This window comes from Triplophysa dalaica, chromosome 22, assembly GCF_015846415.1.
Source record: "Triplophysa dalaica isolate WHDGS20190420 chromosome 22, ASM1584641v1, whole genome shotgun sequence".
Lineage (NCBI taxonomy): Eukaryota > Metazoa > Chordata > Actinopteri > Cypriniformes > Nemacheilidae > Triplophysa > Triplophysa dalaica.
The window spans coordinates 3,931,452-3,954,045 of record NC_079563.1 but is presented as its reverse complement, the minus strand read 5'-3'; the positions used below and the strand labels follow the sequence as shown (position 1 = coordinate 3,954,045).

The 22,594-nt window shown below is 45.1% G+C and overlaps 1 protein-coding gene and 1 pseudogene across 2 annotated transcripts in view; one reads left to right on the top strand and one right to left on the bottom strand.

Moving 5' to 3' along the window:
* Window positions 1–22,594, bottom strand: part of LOC130412237 (uncharacterized) — a 53,183-nt gene that overhangs the window by 27,713 nt on the left and 2,876 nt on the right. The window contains exon 1 of one of the 2 annotated variants that reach the window (XM_056737459.1): window positions 6,354–11,509. The exons of the other annotated variant lie outside the window; for it this stretch is intronic. The gene's annotated coding sequence lies outside the window, so the exon portion shown is untranslated. Of the gene's footprint in view, window positions 1–6,353; window positions 11,510–22,594 lie in introns of those variants that run through there. 2 annotated transcript variants of the gene reach the window in all.
* LOC130412238 (uncharacterized) lies at window positions 637–21,151 on the top strand (annotated as a pseudogene).

The following is a 22,594-nucleotide window of genomic DNA, read 5'->3' as shown; positions in this document are numbered from 1 at the left end:
CAATCCGTTTGAGGACTTATAATAATTCAAATTATATATTTATAATTATACATTTGAAATATTCATTGCACAGCATTATTCATGTATTTTTTATTTCAGTCTACAAATGCAATCAAGGTACCTCTGAGTAAAACAAACTCTTGATTTTAAAGATTAAAACAAATAACTTTAATGTAAACGATAACGATAACACGGATAGGTGGATTAGAAAATGGATTTTACTTGTTGGTATATTTAGATATGTGTAGGAGCTAAATCAAAAACTTTAAACCACTGTGTTGTTTGATCCCTAGATTGGTAGGTTTACGCGCTTTCATCATGTACTGTTGTTTGTCTCTTTCTTTCATCTCCATAAAGAACTAGTTTATTGGCTCCACATCACATGCATAATCTAATGTATTTACAGACGTAAGGTGCATACAATTTCCTGTTTTACACCATTAGTTAGGTCGCTAAAATACAAAATACAGCACCCTGTTAACAGCGCTGCTCAATGGCTAAAAATGGAAATAACACCCTTTAACACAGTTTGGCTCCTACAATGTTTTTATATATTTTATTTTTTTAAAGCCCTGTAAAAAAGGATACTGAGGGTATTTAAAAAATCTACATTTATTTATAATTGTTTGCCAATATTAGTTATTAATTAAATTACACAAAGCAAAACAGAATATATTCATCCTGTACAATAGCTATAAATTACAGGTGAATGCATCAGCAACCCCTTTCTCTATCACACAATATTGTAGGCTATTTTTCTCCAAAGGGCATTGGAAAGCAACATTAAATAAAGCATAAATCGGGCAAACATTCTTTTTAGCATTGAGAAATCTATTAGAATCACATGTACAGCTAATTATGTTTGCATTGGGGGAGGAATGAATCATCAAAAACTATTTTTATAACATTTCTCTGCTATAGAGTTGCAAGGATACGTGACTTTAAACTTAACATGCATGTGTCATTGGTGGCGACGTACTTATCCACGCCGTTAGTTTCACGCGTCTATGGTGGCGACGTATTCTTCTCTCACGTAAAAGTACACGACTGTCTCCTTCGGAGGAAATCCATGGCACTATCCACCTCCCATAAGCGAGTAGCCAAATTTGCACATGTGAGCTTGGTCAGGAAATAAACGTTACAAACCGAGCGTCATACAACAGAGAGCAGAAGACAAGGAAGAACGGGACGTTCAACACACTGAAGGTTTGATGTGTCTTGTTTGTTTCAAAATTCATTTAGATTTTAGCCAGTTTGTCTTACATTTGTGTCACGCAAATTGTTTAAGAGTAAATTTGATCGATTGGTTCAGGGGAAATGTGGAGCTTTGGCACGAAGCGGTCGATCTAGACTTTTCATTGGTTTAAGTTTCTTCAGTCCCGAAACACACAAGATTTGATCATGACTGCACGAAAGTTACTAAGCTAACGTTCAGTTCGCATCCGTTGATACTGTTGTTTATCAAGCACATACTGGTATTTGCGGGCGTATGTACAGTCACGAACAGAAATGGAACAATGGAAACCTGTCCAAAACGAAAAAGAAACTAAGTTAGTCACAATTGAGAGGAAAACATGAAATTGAAATATAACACCATACAGAAGTTAATTTCCTCTCAAAAGATATAAATGACCCGGCAACAATGCATAAACAGTGGCTGTGCTGTGTGTGGGAGAGCCCGGGGACGTAGTAGAGGCAGCTGGGTGATCTGGCTCTAAATAGGGCTGGAAATAGCGATGACAATGGTGGCTGTTTTTTGTTCGTTGGTTTCCTCTTTCTGATCATTTGGAATGAGGATAAAAGACACAACAAAAACAACATGTAAATTCCATTCCATTCCATTTTCTACCGCTTATCCGAACTACCTCGGGTCACGGGGAGCCTGTGCCTACAACATGTAAATAAGTTTTAAAATTAATTCAATATCTACTTTGTCCTGAATAATAACTCAGGCAATTCCCTCAACACTCAAGAGAAAATACAGACTACTTACATTTATTCTAAAGTTACAATACGTAATGTTTAATGCTAAACTTACATCACATGACAGGAGTTTGAGGTTATAGCTGCATTCAGTGGCCTGATTGGGGCTGTGTGGGGCTGGTTTGGACTTGTTTAGTGACGATGTCGGACAACAGATGAATATAAAATATAGCCCTTTTGCTGTATACCGGCCCTCATCATAAACTGGTTTGTGGCATCTCTTTGGAGACTGCTCTTTTCCACCAATGGGGAAAATGAACAACGGAGTTCAGCTGCCTCGCACACCTTAGTGAGCCACTCCGTCACAATGCCCAGAACTTTTCAGCAGGACCGCATTCTGAAATCAGTTGAACATTTCCAGGCATATACGATACATCCAGCACAGAGCTTGCAAGTTTCTATTTATAGACCAGCTTTGTTAAGTTTGTGCCTCTTTGTTAAATATGATTTTTATCTGATGTTCAGAAATCACTGCCATGCGCTCTCTCTCTCTCTTTCTCTCGCTGCACTCACTAGTGTGTTTGTGTTTCATTGTTCATGTATTTGTTTTTGTTTATGCGATCGTCATAATGTTTACCATGTAGACTAGAGTTTAAGAAACAACATATATGTATTTGTGATGGGTTTTCTGTGCTCACGCTCACATAAACTTGGGCCCTTAACTGTGGTAGATTTACGCTACCTTTGCTCTAAGTCCTGTTTGGTAAACTCACGTTACTCATGGCCATGACATAATCTTAAGTGTTTAATATCATCGATACATTCGCTGGACGAATACATACAAATATTGTCATACTTTATATACTAATCACAGACTGTAAAATCGTCTCGGTTACATCTGCAACCTCAGTTCCCTGATGGAGGGAACGAGACGTTGTGTCGAGCCAACAGATGGGGTTCGCCCTTGAGAACCTATCAACTCAGACTACTATAGAAGAGGCCAATGAAATTTGTCTAAAGAAATTTGGATGCCGGTCACCATCCCCGGATATCTGGTATAAAAGGAAGCTGGCGTGCAGCATCCTTCTGTTCTGAAGAGCCTGAGAGCCTCTCACGACTGCAGCAGAGGACGATACATGTTGTAGCATAAGGGACACAACATCTCGTTCCCTCCATCAGGGAACTGAGGTTACAGACGTAACAGAGACGTTCCCTTACTGTCGGTCTCTTGACGTTGTGTCGAGCCGACAGATGGGGTTCCCATGGAAATCACCACAACTTTGTATCGTGTCACAATCTCTAGCGAAGCGCAGTAACATGCCTGGGCATGTCAGGACGAGGCTTTTGCAAAACTGTAACCTTCCAGTGTGATGGTCGTGGTTCCCAGCACTTTCTTGAAAAAAGATGGGTGCCAGGTGCCAGTCCTACGTGTTGTCATGAAGGACGTGGGCTGACACCGGGTTTACGCAAGGTCTCTGTTTGGAGACAGCCCTCCCCTTCTGCTGTCCTCCGAAACACAAAGAGCTGGTCAGAGCTCGTGAAGCTCTGCGTGCGGTCCAAGTAGAGGTGCAGTGCACGTACTGGACACAACACGGATGGGGTTGGGTCTTTCTCCCCAATGGGGAGCTCCTGCATGTTCACCACTTTGTCCCGAAAGGGAGTCGTGGACACATGCCCAAAGTTTCCACGTCTCCCTTCGGGACCAAGTGGTGAACTTGCACGCGCTCCCCATTGGGGAGCCTGGGTGTCAGAATAACGTTAGAGTTGCCAGGGCCGAATTCAAGGCAATCCGGGGAGACGGAGAATGCTTATAGGTCCCCTACCCTCTTGAAGGAAGCGAGCGCCATGAGGAGGGCCGACCTACTCGAAAGGTGAGAAAAATCGGAACCTCCGAGGGGCTCAAAGGGGGACCCAGAGAGGCCCATCAGGACCACATTAAGGTCCCAAGAGGTTAGGGAGCAGACACGTGTCGGATTCCGCCTTCTCGCGCCCCTTAGGAACCTGGTGATAAGGTCATGCTGCACTAGAGATTTCCATCAACTGAGTTGTGACGAGTGGCGATAGTGGCTACATACACCTTCAGTGTGGAGGTGGAGATGTTAGACTCCAGTCTCTTGGAAGAAGGACAACACGATCCCGATCGATTGAGAGAGAAACCAGGACAAGAAGAGGCGCCATTTATAGGCGTATAACCACCTAGTAGATGGGGCCCTAGCCTGGGTGATGGTATCGACCACAGAGGGGGGTAGCCTTCTCAGGATCTCCTATTCCCGTCCAGAGACCAGACATGGAGGTTCCAGAGATCTGGTCTGGGATGGCAGAACGTTCCCTTCCCCTGAGAGAGCAGGTCCTTCGTCAGAAAAATGGACCAGGGGGGAGTCATTGTCAAAAGCATCAGCTCTAAGAACCAAGTGCGGTTGGACCAGTGCGGTGCAACCTGTCACACTTGGTGCTACTCTTCCCTGACCATGCACAGTGTCTGTGCAATGAGGCTCACTGGGGGGAAGGCGTACTTCCTCTACTCCCGAGGCCAGCTGTACGCAAGGGCATCCGTGCCGAGGGGGGCCTCGGACAGGGAGTACCAAAGCGGGGGTTGATATCCAAGTGCCTGTCACCGATCCACAATCGGCACATGCTGGTTCGCATCACTACCGACTGTACTGCCGCTCTCAAGCTCTAGAGAAAAACAGAGTTCCCTTTCTGTCGGTCTCTCGACGTTGTGTCGAGAACGACAGATGGGGTTCGCCCTTGAGAACCAATCAACTCTGACTACTATAGAAAAGGCGAATGAAATTTGGCGAATGAAATTTGCATGGCGGGCTCCGCCCCCGGATGGCCGGTATAAAAGGAAGCCGGCGTGCAGCATTCATTTACCTTTTGTTCTTCAGAGCCTTCGCTCATGACTACGAACAGAACAAATTCAATGAATTCTTCTTCTTCTGCCGGATCTACGACCTTGAGCAGCGGATCGTTCATGCCTGCAGCGACCTTCGCCTGGGCGTCTCGGCGGTTCCAGAGGTGTTAGATATTTTTACTAAAATTGTCCTTTTCAGGATTGACTGAGCATTCTCCAGCGCGGCATGTCCCGCTGTCCTCTTGGGTGCGGAACCCTCATCGAGGAGGGGGATGGACACGAAGCAGCACACTGAAGCAGCGTTCGTTGACACATCTTGCCTGCACTGCTGGCAGATGGTCATTTAGAAGTTGCGGTCACGGGTAACTGTCTTCCTACAGGAACCAGCCACCATTTCGTCTGCTACACGGGCTGTGACATTGGTGGCTACGGCCCCAAAGTCCGCGACATCGGGGCTACGGCCTTGAAGTCCGCCTGTATTAGCAGCGTTAGTGATGTGGGGACCTCTGCGAACGTTAACCCGCCAGCCAAAGTGCTCACGGGCCGATCGCACCCCGATTCGCTCTTCTGAACGCTCCCCAACCGGCGGTGGCATCCTCAGCCACGCACTCGGAAATGATGCGTGACGTAGATATGTCGCTCGCAGCATTGGAGGGAGACTGGCATCCGGCAGAGGTGATGTCAACCGTGCTAATCCGGGGAGATGTGGTTCCTGAGCAGTGTTGGGTGTAACTAGTTACTAAGTAATTAGTTACTGTAATTTAATTACTTTTCCCTTGAAAAAGTAAAGTAAGGGATTACTCATTGTGGAGGGTGGAGGAATGTTAGTACACCAGAGCTTAAACACACACACCCCGGAGGAGAATTTATTTAAATGAATAGAGCCTCCCGTGGCCGTGAAGGATCTCCCAAGTGTCCGTGACGTGGTGACTTCGTAAAGCTCGTGGTGATCTCCAACAGGTACCAATTCTTCCCTGTGTTTCTGTGAGACTGGATCCCAAGGCGAACTGCCGGTCGTTAGTCCTGGCCTGCTTAGGGAAAAGGGAGAGACACGTTAAAGCCTGCATGTCGTGGAGTTGTAGCTCATCCTGCTTTAGGTTTGTCAGGCTTTTATGCTGCCTCTCATTATTTCCTAACGACCGGCAGCTGCGCCTCAATGAAACACTCTGTTTCCATGGCGACGCTGATTGGGCTAAGGGAGACTCGTCACATCATATTTTTAATTACAGTTACTTTTGATGTTATTAAACTAAATACTTTGTGAAATATATGTGTGTGCAATAGTGTAATTGACAAAAAAAATCAAAGTCTTACTTTAAAATCTGTGCTTTAATGTATAATTCTCACATTTGTAATACTTTGGTCAGTTAATAATATTATTTATTTGAATGAATTAAATAGTTTCATGTCTATCCTTGAATCACTTAACTAATCAAGGTTGATGTAGGATATAAAAAGTAATTAGTAATGAGTAACTAAATACTTTTTGGACAGAGTAATTTGGACAGTAATCTAATTACACTGTTGAATATGTAATGAGTAAGTAGAAATTAATTACTTTTTCAGAGTAACTTACCCAACACTGTTCCTGAGGTTGGCTCTCCACCCCGCTTGCCATTTTTTTCCCAGAGGTGCATGAGGAGCTGTGTAAAACTTTGAGCGCTCCGTTGACGGCCCGCTCCAGAGAAACCAGCTCCGGCTCCCTTACTTCCCTCGTTGGTGGGGCAGCCAAAGTCTACATCGAGATCCCCCGGCTGAAAAGTGCGCCTACGGTACACCTGTGCCGCAGGCAGCTGCCACCTGGGGGGAATCAGCCACGCCTACCGTCCAAAGCATCACTGGTGCCATGGCCATCCTGCAGGTCCGCCAGGCCAGGGCGTTGAGAGAGCTCCACGGGGGTAAGGCCGACCCAGGTATAATGCAGGATCTCCGTGCCGCCACTGACAGCGCTCTATGGGCGACTAAGGTGGCGGCGTACACAGATCGTCAGGGTGGCATTCGCTAACAGCAGCTAACACAACTTGCTCGACGCCTCCTCCTGTGGAGTCAACAGGTGACCCGTTCCCTGCGGGCCACACACACCCCGGGCAAACTGAACTAGAGGGCCGCCGTGCTTTCTCGCCAGTTTATGCCTCGTGGAAAGTGCAGACTCCATCCCTGTGCAGTCCAGCTCATTTGGAGGCTGTTCAGGTAGGCCCAGGTAAACCTGTTCGCCTCCCGTAACACCACCATTTGCCCGCTTGATATTCCCTGCCTTTGGCACGGATATCCTTGCGCACAGCTGACCACGGGATGGGCGGAAGCACACCTCCCCCCCCCCCAGGAGCCTCCTTGCACAGACACTGTGCAAGGTCAGGGAGCAGGAGCACCAAGTGTTATTGGTTACACCACACCGGTCTAACCACACTTGGCTTCAGAGCTGATGCTCTGGACAGCGACTCCCCCTGAACCATTCCCCTGACAGAGGACCTGCTCTATCAGGGGAGGGACAAGTTCTGGCATTCCAGATCAGACCTCTGGAACACCCATGTCTGGTCTCTAGACGGGACGAGAAGATCCTGAGATGGCTATTCCCCTTCTATTTCAGAGACCATCACCCAGGCTAGGCCCCATCTACTAGGACATTACACGCCTCTTACACGGCGCTCACTTCCTTCAAGAGGGTAGGGGACCACCGAGCATCCTCCGTGTTCCTGGATCCGAGACCCAGGCCCGGATGCGTGCCCAACAAGTTCCTACTACTCCCTCCGGGGGCCAAGTGGTGAACTTGCAGGCGCTCCCCATAGGGGAGGAAGACCCAACCCGATCAGTGTTGTGTCCAGTACATGCTGGACCGCACGCAGAGCTCTGAAGCTCTGACCAGCTCCGTGTCTGTTGGAGGACAGCAGAAGGGGAAGGCTGTCTCCAAACAGAGGCTGTCGCACTGGGTCGTGGACGCCGTAACGACGACATTCCGATCTCAGGATCTCCCATGCCCATTGGTAGTGAGGGCTCACTCCACACGGAGTTTAGCCACCTCCTGGAAACTGGCAGAAGCGCCTCTCTAGCAGACATCTGTAGAGCTGCGGGTTGGGCTACGCCCAAACACCTTCGCATGGGTTAACAACCTTCGCGTAAACCCGGTGTCAGCCCACGTCCTGCGTGGCGACATTTAGGACTGGCATTCGGGGGGGTGTATGCCTGCGAAAGCACCTTTCCACCCTCTAACAGGTTAGGTCAGTGTGCTATCTACCTTTTCTTCTTACCCAAACACATGGCTAAGAAACTGGTACCTCACCAACCTCCCTTCTTACCCAGACTCTGGTTAAGAATAGGCATTCCATCCATCACCAAACAAGCACCCCCTGGGGGCTGGCTGGGCAGAGCAGCCTTCCCCCTTAGGCCGGGATACCATGTGAGCTATCACAGATAACTCTAACCGGACCTAGTGCTACCAGACGTCTGTAACACCCCCTCCGTGGGCTGATCCATCTGATGTATCCTCATGAGAATGGTTCCCACTCCTGGTAGCCCATGAGCTTCCCCAGGTGGCCCTCCATCTCACGGTTAACTCCTCAGTTCGCACGTTTCATGCGTTCTCCTTCAAGGACGAGACCATACCTATATCCACCATATTCCTCCCCGCGGGTAGGAGGTGGCCACTGCAGCGCATTCCTGATTAAGGAAGTGGTGCTTACTCGGTGTAAACCCGAGCCGGACGGCCTCTCGCCAGTAGAGAGCTAAGACCCCGTCCGTGAAAGGTTATCGGTCAGGGCTGTACCCATCTTTCTCCAAGAAAGCTCTGGAACCCCCGACCACCACACTGGAAGGTTACAGTTTCGCGAAAGCATCGAGCTGACACGCCCAGGCTTGTTACCATCGCTTCGCTAGAGATTGTGACGCGATACAGCGTTGTGCCATTTCCCATAAGCAACCCCATCTGTCGTTCTCGACACAATGTCGAGAGAGCGACAGAAAGGGAACGTCTTGGTTAGGTATGTAACCTCAGTTCCCTGATGGAGGGAACGAGACGTTGTGTCCCTTATGCCACGAACACGTATTGTTTTCTGCTGCAGTCGTGAGAGGCTCTCAGGCTCTTCAGAACAAGAGGTAAATGAATGCTGCACGCTGGCTTCCTTTTATACCGGATATCCGGGGGCGGAGCCCGGCATGCAAATTTCAATCGCCAAATTTCATTGGCCTTCTCTATAGTAGTCAGAGTTGATTGGTTCTCAAGGGCGAAACCCATCTGTCGTTCTCGACACAACGTCGAGGGGCCGACAGAAAGGGAACTGAGGTTACATAAGTAAACAAGACGTTCCTTCAGAGAGGTGTTCCGATTGGGCCACCCCCAGCACGCAGGGAGGTGATAACCACAGATGCTTCCCTCAGTGGGTGGGGAGGACTTTGGCAACATCGTGGTTTACAGGGCAACTGGAACCCAAGGAACCCCCTCCGGGAGTTGCATAGCGATATTCTGGAGCTTTGGGCAGTCTTTTTAACTCTGAAACATTTTGCGCACAAACTTGTAGGGCCTGATATCCTATTGAAGACGGACAATACCACAGTGGTATTCCTAACAAACCACCAGGGAGGCACGAGGTTGCAACCTAGTCTCAGAGTGATAGAGCTGCTCCTGACATGGGAGAGCAAGCATTTCCTGTCAGTCAGGGCAGCACATTTTCCCGGACATTGCAACAATTCACTCTCCCGCTCAGTGTTGAGGCTCGGGGAGTGGCGTTTACACGAGGGAGTTGTGGGTTCACTATGGGAAAGCTATGGGACAGCTGCCGTATATCTCATTGCCAGCAGGGTGTTGAAACATTGCTGGCTGGGGTTCTCGGCGCAAAAAGAGCAGTGCTCACTAGGCCAGGATGCTCTGTCCCACCGATTTGTCCTTCTCTACCCCCTTCCCCCTACCCCACTCCTTTGGTCAGTGTTCAGGCGAGTACAGGAGACACGGTGCAGGCTAATCCTAGTGGGCCTCTGCTGGCCCGGGGATGCCTTGGTTCAGTCTTCTGTCGACTCTGACGACCGGCCCACCTCAGCCACTCCCTCTTCGCTGGGATTTGCTGTCGCAGATGGGTAGGGCACTATGGCCTCGCTTAGCCCCTGGGGTTGAGAGGACGCTCTCTCAATGTTCAATCGGTGTTAGGAACACTGTCTTAAGTGCTAGTGCCGCTCCAACACGTTACACCTATGCTAGCAAGTGGAACCTATTCGTTTCCTGGTGTGAGAAGCAGGCTATCAGTCTGGTGCATTGTCCTGTTAGTGGGATACTACATTTTTTGCAGCATTTATTGCATGCAGGTCGCTCTCCAGCTACCCTTAGAGTGTTCACGTCAGCCCTGTCAGCCTATCGGGATCCTATGGGCCAAGGGTCAGTGGGTGCAGATAGGTGAGTGCTCGTTTATCTTAAAGGGGCTAGGCGTCTTAAGCCCCCAGCATGGCTAACCTGTACCCAGTGGGACTTACGAGTGGTGCTGGATTGTCTACGCTTAGTCCCCGATGAACCATTGGATCAAGCTGAAATTAGGAGCCTTTCTATGAAGACACCTGCCTTCATTTGGCAATAACATCAACCAGAAGAGTTGGTGAGCTACATGCATTGTCAGTGAGCCCACATTGTCTCAGATCTGGGCCAGAGGACAGTCAGGCCGTGTTCTGGCCAAACCCAGATTTCCTGTCCAAGGTAATGTCAACACCGAAACAGTTCGAAAATCAGCCTATTCATTTAGCAACATTTGTGTTGCTTGTGTAACCAAGACAAGAGCCGAAGAGGAGCAGCTCATTTGTGATGCATTAGCAGTGAAAGCGGCAAGTAAACAGTCACTTGTGTTGCTGATTTGAGATGTTTAACTCTTTCACCGCCATTGACGAGTTATCTCGACATAAAAAAAAAGGTTCCCTGCCAGAGACGAGTTTTTTCGGCAGTCAGTGTTTGTACTGTTGTAAAGCTGGTGGTGCTGTTACACACCTTTGGAAAAAAGTACAGAATCCCAGAACCAAGAATGTATATTTCTTATAGGTTTTAAATTATAGCTCTGAGTGTAATATGGGCGGAATCTTTTACAAAAAACTTTAATTATCTCAGCTGTTTAATCAAAGTGATGCATTTTTGAAGAAACCTTCCCCCATCTAAGGAGTGATAAAAAAAGAAAATATGAAGATAGAAGAATACGGTTTCTTTTGTGTAATAGCAGAGACTCTGTTCTTTCATTGAACATATTGTTTGTCCATATATTCTTTACAGAAAATGTACTGTGAGCCATTAAAAATGGCCATTGGTGAAAATGTTAAAAAACACTGCTGCAGGCTGGCAACTTTTTTTTAAAAGGCTGCCTGGGAAAGAGTTAATACATAAGCTCAAATATTTTAGTTAGATAATTCATTTGGAAATGCGTTTGAGTAAACATGACTCTATCGCAAAGTTTTTTGACATGAGGTAGGGGTTCAAACGGACTAATCCCAGCGCTTGCAGTCTACATAAGGTCCGCGTTGTTACATACTTGGAGAGGTGCACGTCAGGCTACGGCGTGGGCACGTATAAGCATAAACTGAATTTAAGACACCTTTGTTTGGCTAAAAGAAAATGTGATGGTGTTTTTGGTTATGCTTAGTAATAATATAATCTGCATACAGTGGCCTGAATTACTGAGAGACTATTATCTGATTATATTAACATGAAATTCTGTAATATGTAACTATCTGATGTATACAAATTACACTCCATTCACTCAATGTTTTCTTAAATCACAGTAAGAATGACAACATGTAATGACCCCAAATGGCGCAGAAGCATGGATGATCCTCCAAGGATGGCGTAAGTAATTGTTATTTTGCATTTACTCATTTCACACAAAATAATTTTTTGAAAAAACAAAATTGTGATTTATCGCTGTATTGTTTACTCATCAATTAGTGATGGAAGGTAAAAAGCCATACGAGAAATCTCAAACTTTTCAAACAGGGTTCCCTATATGTCGGTCTATCGATGTTGTGTCAAGCCGACAGATGGGGTTCGCCCTTGGGAACCTATCAACTCTGACTAATGAAATTTGCATGCTCCCGGATATCCGGTATAAAAGGAAGACGGCGTGCAGCATTCATTTACCTTTTGTTCTTCAGAGTAATCGCTCATGATTAAAGAACTTAAACTAAATACTTTAAGACAAATTGCCGGATCTACGAAGTGGAGCAGCTGATCGTCCCTATTCTCCATCGACCTTGCCATGGGCGTCTTGGCTGGCCCAGAGGTGTTCAGAGATTTTTTCCAAAAAAGTCCTTTCAAGGACTGAGTATTTCTCCAGCGCGGCATGTCCCGCTGTTCTGGGTGTCGCACCCTCATCGAGGAGGGGGACGGACACGATAGCTGCATCAAGTGTTTGGGCGTCCAGCATGTTGAAGCAGCTTTCGCAGACACATCTTGCCCGCACTGCGGGCAGATGGTCATTCAGAAGTTGCAGTCACGGGTGCCTGTCTTCCTCAGGGAACCAGCCACCACTTCGTTTGCTACCCGGGCTGTGACGTCGGTGGGCCAGGCCCCTCTCTTCACGCCATGGCCATCCTGCAGGTCCACCTGGCTAAAGCGTTAAGAGAGCTCCACGAGTGTAAGGCCAACCCGGGTATTATGCAGGATCTCCGTTCCAGCACTGATCTCGCCCCACAGGCGACCAAGGTGACGGCACAGGTCCTGGGTCGGATGATGTCCACGCTAATGGTCCAAGAGAGACACCTCTGGCATGGCCACATTCTTCCTCACCGCGATTCGGCCGTCCAGAGGGCTCCGAGATCTCGGGCATACTGCTTCCCATCAGCCTAGGCCCCCTTCGACATCGGCTCCGGTTCCTATGCTCCCAGCTCAGACTGCATCCCGGAAGAGGAAGTCAAGGGGGAAACCTTCAACCCGTCATCAACCTTCTCGCAAGAAAAGCCCCTGACGGGAAGACCGCACGGAGAACAACATCAGGTCCGACCATCACAGTCACGCCTCTGAGCGGTCGTTACGAGAAGGTTCCTGCCTAGTCTCAAAGCCTTCTTAGGGCCTGGCACCCACTTACTCACAAAGAGAGTTTCCGTTCTCCCTAGGTGTCCCTTGCAGCCGATTTCACACTGATCTGGACTGTGTTGGGCAACCTGACCTCACATCTTGGCGAGATGTAAGGTCGAACACACATTACAGCCGCCACCACTCTCAAACGACTGTGCGTGCATCTGTTCCGCCAGGCAGGTAAGTCGGCGAAGCCAACCTTCCCTCCGGGTTCCCCCCCGCGAGATGTGGTTTGATCAGCCAGCAGACGAACCACCCCCCGTGGGAATGGTGAAGCAGACCGTCCCTGTGATCCTCCTGCAGTCCCTGGGAGCTTGACAAGAGCTGCCCACACTGTCTTGGTGGCTACTGAGGAAAGTCTGTCTTAGGTCAGTAGTGGTCTAGTGGTTAGAGAGTTCGACTCGTAGCCAGAAGGTCGCTAGTTCAATTTTCAGTGCCGTTCAGGATGCTCATGCAGAGGCGCATCCTGACATCCATCAGGTGTCAGGATTGGTTTGTGGCAATCGACCTGAAGGACGCTTACTTTCATGTCTCGATCCTCCCTCGATACGGGCCGCTCACATGGTTCGCGTTTGAGGGGCGGGCATATCAGTACAGAGTCCTCTCTCTCGGTCTGTCCCTGTCCCCACGGGACTTCACGAAGATCGTGGAAGCCGCCCTTTCTCCCCTCAGGGAAAAAGGTGCATGGGTACTGAACTATCTCGACGACTGGCACATTTGCGAGATCTGTTGTGTACAAAAAGGGACGTTATGCTCCGGTGTAACAAAGGCAAGCTAGTGTAGAGCTGTGCAGTATGTAAACAGATGTGGTTCGTTCCGTCACATTGGTGCCGTGACCCGGATTGGGAGTGAGGTTTAGGGTGGTGAATGTAACAGAGTCAAGCCAGTGAAGTGCTGTGCAAGTATGTAAACCTCACTCCTCTGCCTCAAGCAGAGGAACCGGGTCGGTTCTGCATGGGAGTCGGGCACTCTAGCGAGGAGGCTAAAGACTGGAGTCTCTAGCGTCTGTCGCTAGAGAGTCCGACTCCCATGCAGAACCGACCCGGTTCGAAGCCCGCCTGGAGCAGGTGTGGTTCGTTCCATCACACCGGCACAAAGATCGTTTTTGAATTCAGGTCAACCGAGAAAGGAGCAAGCTCTCCCCGGTGCAGAGCATCCTCTTTCTCGTTATGGAACTCAACTCGGTCTCCATGACAGCGCGCCTGAGCACAGCACGTGCTCAGTCAGTGTCAGCGGTCCCCCTGAAACAATTTCAGAGGCTTCTAGCATCCTCGAAAGGAGTGATACCCCTTGGGTTGATGCACATGAGACCGCTCCAAACACTAAATACAGAGTTGAGTTCCCTGGCAGACAACTGCAGAGCTGCGGGTTGGGCTATGCCCAACATCTTCACAAGGTTCTACAGCCTCCGCGTGGGACCGCTGTCAGCCCACGTCTTGCATGGAAACATGTAGGACCTGAAGCCGGTAGGGCGTATGCCTGCGAAAGCACCTTCTCCCCTTTCAATAGGTGGGTCAGTGTGCTACTTAGCCTCCATTCATTCCCCAACGGGGGGAAGAACAGGCATTCCAGCCATCACTATGCAAGTACCCCCTGCGGGAAGGCAGGGCAGAGGAGCCCTGCCCCTTAGGGCGGGTACTATACGAGTTATCCACACATAGCTCTTACCGGACCTAGTGCTACCAGACGTTGTAACTCCCCCACTCGGGCTGTTCCATCTGATGGATTCTCATGAATGGTTCCCCCCTTGGTAACCCATGACCTCCCTAGGTGGACCTCCACCTTTGCGGCTTACTACATCAGTCCGCATATATTTTTCCCATGTGCTCTCCCCTGACGATGAGACCATGCGGGTGACTCCAATAGAACTCCTCCCGATGGTAGGAAGTGGTCTCTGTAGTGCGTTCCCCATTCGAGGAGTGCACTTATCCAGTGGTCTTGCAACACCGGGCGGCTTCTCGCTGTTAGAGAAACTAAGGCCGCCGCACCACTGGAAGATTAGGAATTACACTAAAGCGCTCATGTCTGACCCGCCCAGGCCTGTCACCGTCGCTTCGCTGAGATTATAATATGGCACAGCGTTGTTGCGAGTTTTAATAGGAACCCCATCTGTCGGTTCAACACGACCTCGAGAGACCGACAGTAAGGGAACGTCTTGGTTACGGATGTAACCTCAGTTTCCTGTGGAAGGAACGAGACGTTGTGTCCTTCTTGCCACAAACACGTGCCGACCGCTGCAGTAATCGTGAGAGGCTCTCTGGCTTATCAAAACAAAGGTGAATGGATGCAAATTTCATTCAGCAATTTCATTGGCCTGTTTCAAAACCCGTCGAAGTGATAGGTTCTCAAGGGCGAACCCATCTGTTGGTTTGACACAACGTCTCATTCCCTCCATCAGGGAACTCAGGTTACAACCATAACCAAGACGTTTTGAATTGAAAACATGTTAATGCTAATTATGGTCAATCAATCTTTTCCAGGTCACATCATGATGCCGTTTTCATAAGTGAAGGTCCTCCAGCACTGTACCGTCTGAACACAGAGAGAAAATATATTGATGGGACTGATAAAAAGGTAAGACAGTGGACATATGGACGAAGAGACAGAAACAAGCAGAACAAAGTCATACTATTGGTGGGAGAAACCGGCAGTGGAAAAACAACCATGATCAACACCATGATCAACTATTTACTGGGAGTGAAGTTTGAGGATAAAGAGTTTTTCCAAATCACAGAAGAGAAAAAAACAAGTAGATCAAACACAATCCCAGACATCTGAGATCACTGTTTATGAGGTGTTTGTTAAAGAGAACCCAACAGCTCTGACCATCATTGACACTCCAGGATACAGAGACACTGAAAAAGAAGAGAAAGACAGAGAGATTTCTCAGTATCTGCTCAAATTATTCTCAGATTAGGAAGTGATTCATTATATTGATGCAGTATGTTTTGTGTTTAAGGCGTCACAGAATCGTCTCTCTGGAAAAGAGTTTTACATAATTCACTCAGTTCTGTCTCTGTTTGGTAAAGATATAGAGAACAACATCGTCTTTCTACTCAAACAGTCAGCTGGAGGACCACCAACAGATGCTCTTAATGCCATTAAAATAGCAGAAATACCCTGTAGAAGAGATGAAAACAATGACCACGTTCACTTCTTATTCAACAACCAGCAGAAAGCAAAAAGAGAGAAGCAGCATGAGCGAGCTTTTAAATCAGCCTGGGAAATGGGAGAAGAAAGCATGACTGAGTTCTTATCTCTCCTGGAAGAAAAGAACAGAAGAAGTGTTCAGATGACATTAGATGTTCTGAAGGATAGAGTACGTCTTGAGGCCTGTGTCTGTAATCTGGTGGATCGAATCTCTGAGAAGGAGCTTAAAACTAAAGAACTGAAACAAATCCAGGATGCTGTCAGACTGAACAGAGACAAGATTGAGAAATGTGAAAACTTTGAATTTACAGTTGTCAAAGTTGTCAAAGAACAAGTCACCATTGAAAAATGTTGGTATAAGTGGAACAACAAGGCAACCTGCTGCACTGTCTGTAAGGAAACCTGTCATAGTGAGTGGGGATGCACGTGGGTAAAGGGTCCCTCAGGCTGTTGGGTTATGAAAAACAATCACTGCACTGTGTGTGCAGGGAAGTGTCATCAGGATAAACATGTCAAAGAAAACAAGAAATATGTGACAGTCACAAAGGAAGTCATGATGACATTTGATGAGCTCACACAGGAGTATGAAAACACTGGTGAAAAGACTGTAACTGACTTTGACAAGAATAAATATGAAAACACAAAACAGCAACATGAAAGTGATGTGAAAGAGTTTGAAAATAAAACAGAAATAGAAAGAAAATTGGTCAGGGATCTGGAGAAGATTAAAAATGAAAAGTCCAAACTGCTGGATGAAGCTTATGTGGCCATCATGAGTCTGAGTCAGATTGCATTAAAAGCAGACAGCGCTTTCACTCTTCAACATCTGGACTTCTTGATTCCCAGACTGAAGGAGGAGGGAAAAGAGGAATGGGTGAAAGACCTGGAAGATCAAGTTCAAGTTCAAGTTGAGCTTTATTGTCATTCCACTACATGTGTGGACATATAGCGGGACGAGATGTCGTGCCTCACAGGACCACAGTGCTACATAAATACAGATATACAACACAAAGTAAAACAATATAAACCTATACACAACTAGCCTACTGTCAGCTTTGACTATACATATGCTATATATATATATGCATATAAAAATGGTTGCTTATACATAAACTAACAAATAAAAATAAAATATAAAATACAAACTGTACATCTGTGCAAATGACTACAAATACTGTACATGTGCAAAAAGAGAGAGACATTCAAGCAGCTGTCTGGGGAACAGTGTAAGGTGATTTGAGGTGCATGAAGTAAGCATACATACATTACAGTCATATATTACAGTCAGTCTTTTGTGGGATTTTGGAAACACAATGGTGTGTAAAAGTGTCTAGTGCATGCAGAGGAGAGTGTGTTGCTACAGGTGGCTTGTGCAGGCCCGCTCACCTGAATTGCACAGAAATAAAAGTTAACAGTTTTTTTCCTGAGATGTGGTAAGGTGTATGTGGGGGGGGAGGTTGTTAGGGGTTTCAGAGAGGGGCGGAGTGATGTGAGTTCAGGGCTCTCACAGCCTGGGGGAAAAAGCTGTTGAGCAGTCTGGCGGAGCGGGCTCTGATACTCCGGTACCGTCTACCTGAGGGTAGGAGCTGGAAGAGACTGTGGGAGGGGTGGGTGGGGTCCTCCACGATACTTTTTGCTTTGCTGGAGCATCGTGTAAGGAAAATCTGTATCTCCACATTGAGGGATAGGTTGTTTGCGCCACACCATTCAGTCAGCTGTGCCACTTCCTCTCTGTAGTGCGTTTCATCGTTGTTGCTGATGAGACCTACCACTGATGTGTCATCGGCAAACTTGATGATGTGGTTGGAGCTGAACTTGGCAGTGCAGTCGTGGGTCAGCAGCGTGAAGAGCAGCGGGCTGAGCACACAGCCCTGTGGGGCACCTGTGCTCAGTGTGGCAGTGCTCGAGGTGTTTTGGCCGACACGGACTGACTGAGGTCTTCCTGTTAAAAAGTCCAGGATCCAATTGCAAAGGGAGTTGTTGAGGCCCAGCAGGCTTAATTTATTGATGAGCTGTTGTGGGATTATTGTGTTGAATGCTGAGCTGAAGTCGATGAACAGCATTCTAACTTATGAGTCTTTATTTTCTAGGTGGGTAAGAGCCAGGTGGAGGGTGGAGGAAATTGCATCATCCGTAGAGCGGTTTGGGGCGGTATGCAAACTGGTGAGGGTCGAGTGTGTTGGGGATGCTGTTTTCGATGTTGTGCATGACTAGCCTCTCAAAGCACTTCATTATGATTGGAGTCAGTGCTATGGGACGGTAGTCATTTAGACAGGACACAGGTGATTTTTTTGGTACCGGTATGATTGTCGTGGATTTGAGACATGTGGGGATGACTTCTTGGCTCAGCGAGGTGTTGAAGATATCTGTTAGGACATATGTCAGAAGTCCAGTGTGTTATTTCCCCTTGTTGCAAAGTTCACATGTTGGTAGAACTTTGGTAAAACTGTCTTTAAGTTAGCGTGGTTGAAGTCGCCGGCTATGATGAAAAAGCCGTCGGGGTTATTTGTTTGTTGTTCGCTGATGGCGCTGTACAGTTCACGAAGCGCGTCCTTAGCATTTGCACACGGAAGAAAGATCTTAAGAAAACTGGAGAAGAGAGGAAGAATAAGGGAGCTTTACAGTATCTTAAGTGGTATGGACAACAAAAATGGAACGCATTTTTTCCGAAGAGGTAAAAGTGAATAAAATGGAAAAAAGAAAATCAGGACATCTTCCGATCATTATTTTTTTAATTTCTTATTGAAATCAGAAAGAATTCTACACAAAACAAAAAAGAATTTAGCTAGATATATCATTTTTATATTCAAGGGTGGAAAATAAAGAAAATGTAAGATATATGAAGCGGGCATGAATAAAAGTCATCGTTCCGTCCCCTTGTAAACTGATCCGAACATCTGCTTACAGATTCCTGATTCCTGTATCAAAAATTGTAGTGTAACATTGTCTTTTTTCATCAAAAATAGTAATCTAACAATTTATTTGTGTATCAAAAATAGTAATCTAACAACATTTTTGTGTATCAAAAACAGTAATCTAACAATTTAATTGTGTATTTAAAATTGTAACCTAACAATGTCTTTGTGTATCAAAAATAGTAATCTAACAACGTCTTAGTCTATCAAAAATAGTTATCTAACAACATCTTTGTGTAACAAAAATAGTAATCTAACAACGTCTTAGTGTATCAAAAATAGTAATCTAACAACGTCTATGTGTATCAAAAACAGTAATCTAACAATTTATTTGTGTATCAAAAATAGTAATCTAACAAAATCTTTGTGTATCCAAAATAGTAATCTATCAACGTCTTTGTGTATCAAAAATAGTGATCTATCAATGTCTTTGTGTATCAAATATAGTAATCTAACAACATCTTTGTGTATCAAAAATAGTAATCTATCAATGTCTTTATGTATCAAAAGTAGTAATCTATCAATGTCTTTGTGTATCAAAAAAAGTAATCTATCAACGTCTTTGTGTATCAAAAATAGTAATCTATCAACTTCTTTGTGTATCAAAAATAGTAATCTAACAACTTCTTTGTGTATCAAAAATAGTAATCTATCAACGTCTTTTTGTATCAAAAATAGTAATCTATCAACGTCTTGTGTATCAAAAATAGTAATCTATCAACGTCTTTGTGTATCAAAAATAGTAATCTATCAACTTCTTTGTGTATCAAAAATAGTAATCTAACAACTTCTTTGTGTATCAAAAATAGTAATCTATCAACGTCTTTGTGTATCAAAAATAGTAATCTAACAACCTCTTTGTGAATCAAAAATAGTAATCTATCAACGTCTTTGTGTATCAAAAATAGTAATCTAACAACTTCTTTGTGTATCAAAAATAGTAATCTATCAACGTCTTTGTGTATCAAAAATAGTAATCTAACAACTTCTTTGTGAATCAAAAATAGTAATCTATCAACGTCTTTGTGTATCAAAAAAAGTAATCTGTCAACTTCTTTGTGTATCAAAAATAGTAGTCTATCAACGTCTTTGTGTATCAAAAATAGTAATCTAACAACTTCTTTGTGAATCAAAAATAGTAATCTATCAACGTCTTTGTGTATCAAAAAAAGTAATCTGTCAACTTCTTTGTGTATCAAAAATAGTAGTCTATCAACGTCTTTGTGTATCAAAAATAGTAATCTAACAACTTCTTTGTGTATCAAAAATAGTAATCTATCAACGTCTTTGTGTATCAAAAAAAGTAATCTGTCAACTTCTTTGTGTATCAAAAATAGTAGTCCATCAACGTCTTTGTGTATCAAAAATTGTAATCTAACAACTTCTTTGTGAATCAAAAATAGTAATCTATCAACTTCTTTGTGTATCAAAAATAGTAATCTATCAACTTCTTTGTGTATCAAAAAAAGTAATCTATCAACGTCTTTGTGTATCAAAAAAAGTAATCTATCAACGTCTTTGTATATCAAAAATTTTAGTGTAAAACTGTCTTGGTTATCAAAAATATTAATCTAACAACGTCTTTGTGTATCAAAAATAGTAATCTATAAACGTATTTGTCTATTAATTTCTGATTGAGGGCTTCTGGGAAAGAGAACTTTATACGGTGATCTATTGGGGCACTTTATGGGAGAATTGTTTTACTTTCTCTAAAAACCCGCCTCATCAAATTATTAATTATAAAACTACTTTACAAGGCATATAACACATCCTGTCTACTTTACAAAATGAACAGAAAACATGATCCCTTTTGCCACTTATGCAATAGTTCTACAGATTGAGATGTTTTGATCCTTTGGTGCAGAAAGTATTGTCTGACTTGTACGAACTGAGATCCAGAAGGAGCCACTGCTCTTTCTCTTGCTGGATGAGTCTTCGATGTCATTACTTATCAATTAAAAAAGGATTCTGTCCGTGGCTCTCACTGCGGCTCAAAGAATTATTCTGAAATTATGGCAGGAGCCATCTACCCCAGTGATGTATACATGGACATCTTATCTACTGGACATTACTCTGCTGTAGTGCACCATGGCAAAAATACATGATGCTTCCGTAAAGACAGCACGATCTTGGATGGACCTCTGTTCTATTATGTCTTATTAAATGTCTCCATTTTCTTTGTTTGACTGTCAATCTTACAATTATGGGAGGATCTTGGGCTTTTTGTAAACTGTTTTACATATAACATATATGTCTAATAAAAATAAATAACAAAAAATAGTAGTGTTACACTGTCTTTGTGTATCCAAAATAGTAATCTAACAACGTCTGGGTGTGTCAGCACAAGGCTTATGCGAAAATATAACCTTCCAGTGTGATGGTTGGTGGGTCCCAGAGCTTTCTTGGAGAAAGTTGGGTACAGCCCTGACCGGTAACCTTTCACGGACGGAGGCCTTCGCTCTTTACTTGCGAGAGGCCGCCCGGATCGGGTTTACAGCGCGTGAGCGCGACTTCCTTGATTAGGGATGCGCTGCAGAGGCCACTTCCTACCCGGGGGAGGAACACAGTGGATATAGATATGGTCTCGCTATTAGGGGAGATCGCATGGAACGTGTCGACTGAGTAGTCAACCGCGAGGTGGAGGTCCACCTGGGGGAGGTCATGGGTTACCAGAGGGCATCTATACATTAAAGGCTGCTGGTTACAATTCCATACAGGCATTATGATGTTTTAAACATTTTAGGATTTATGTTCAGAGTGTATAAATGCGCCAAGTACTTCATGACCAGACTTCAGCTGTGGATTTAATGAGACTTCTTGCCGTAATTCCCGATGGAATCATTTCATACATATGTTCATACAAGTCTTTCACATTTAGGTATCGAGGCTCCATCTTCGGGTCATGGCCTATCAGGGGCTTAGGTCTAGTGTTGCAGCCTATTGAAGTTTTCGTCTCCATGTGTGGCCTATCAAGGCCTTCATCACCACATCGAGGCTTTCGTCACTCTTCCGCCTATCTAGGCCATGATCTACGTTGTGGCCCGCCGCCTGTTTTTAGCCTAAATGCCATATGTCCTCTCGACCAATCAGAATTCGCTCGTTAGTGGTATTTGTATGTGTTATTTCTAAATTATTTCTTGTATGTGGTGGAATATATTGAAACATGAAATTGAAAATATTTATTTTATTTTACTATTTAGTTTGTTACTATTTATTTTATTTGGCTGTTATTTATTTCATGCATTTGCATTTATTTGATGCATATACATTTTCAGTATGAGTCCCCGATGTCATATGTTTCATGTTCTCTTGTTTGTTTGTTTTTAAAAAGAAATCAACCAAAACATTTGTGAAAAAAAGGATGGATTTGTAGCGTTTAAAAAAAATTATGATTTGAATTTGAATTTATGATCGACAATATTGTAGTTTCATTTAACAATCATAGTTTAACATGCTCAGACTGAGCCAACAGACCATTTTAACAGGATGAATTGAAAATTAACAAAACGTATGGGTCTAAGTAAAAATATGTCATTTTCATTTTTCACGAGCCGTGACAGCCGCAACATTTCCACGGGGCATCAATAGGGAACAACAAGTCTTTTGTTCCCCTATTCAAATGGATTAATAGTGTTTTGGAAAAGAGCTCTTCATATACTGGTGGTAGTGTATTGATTCTCATCTAATACCATTCGATCATGTCTCAAAATGTCTCCATCTCAT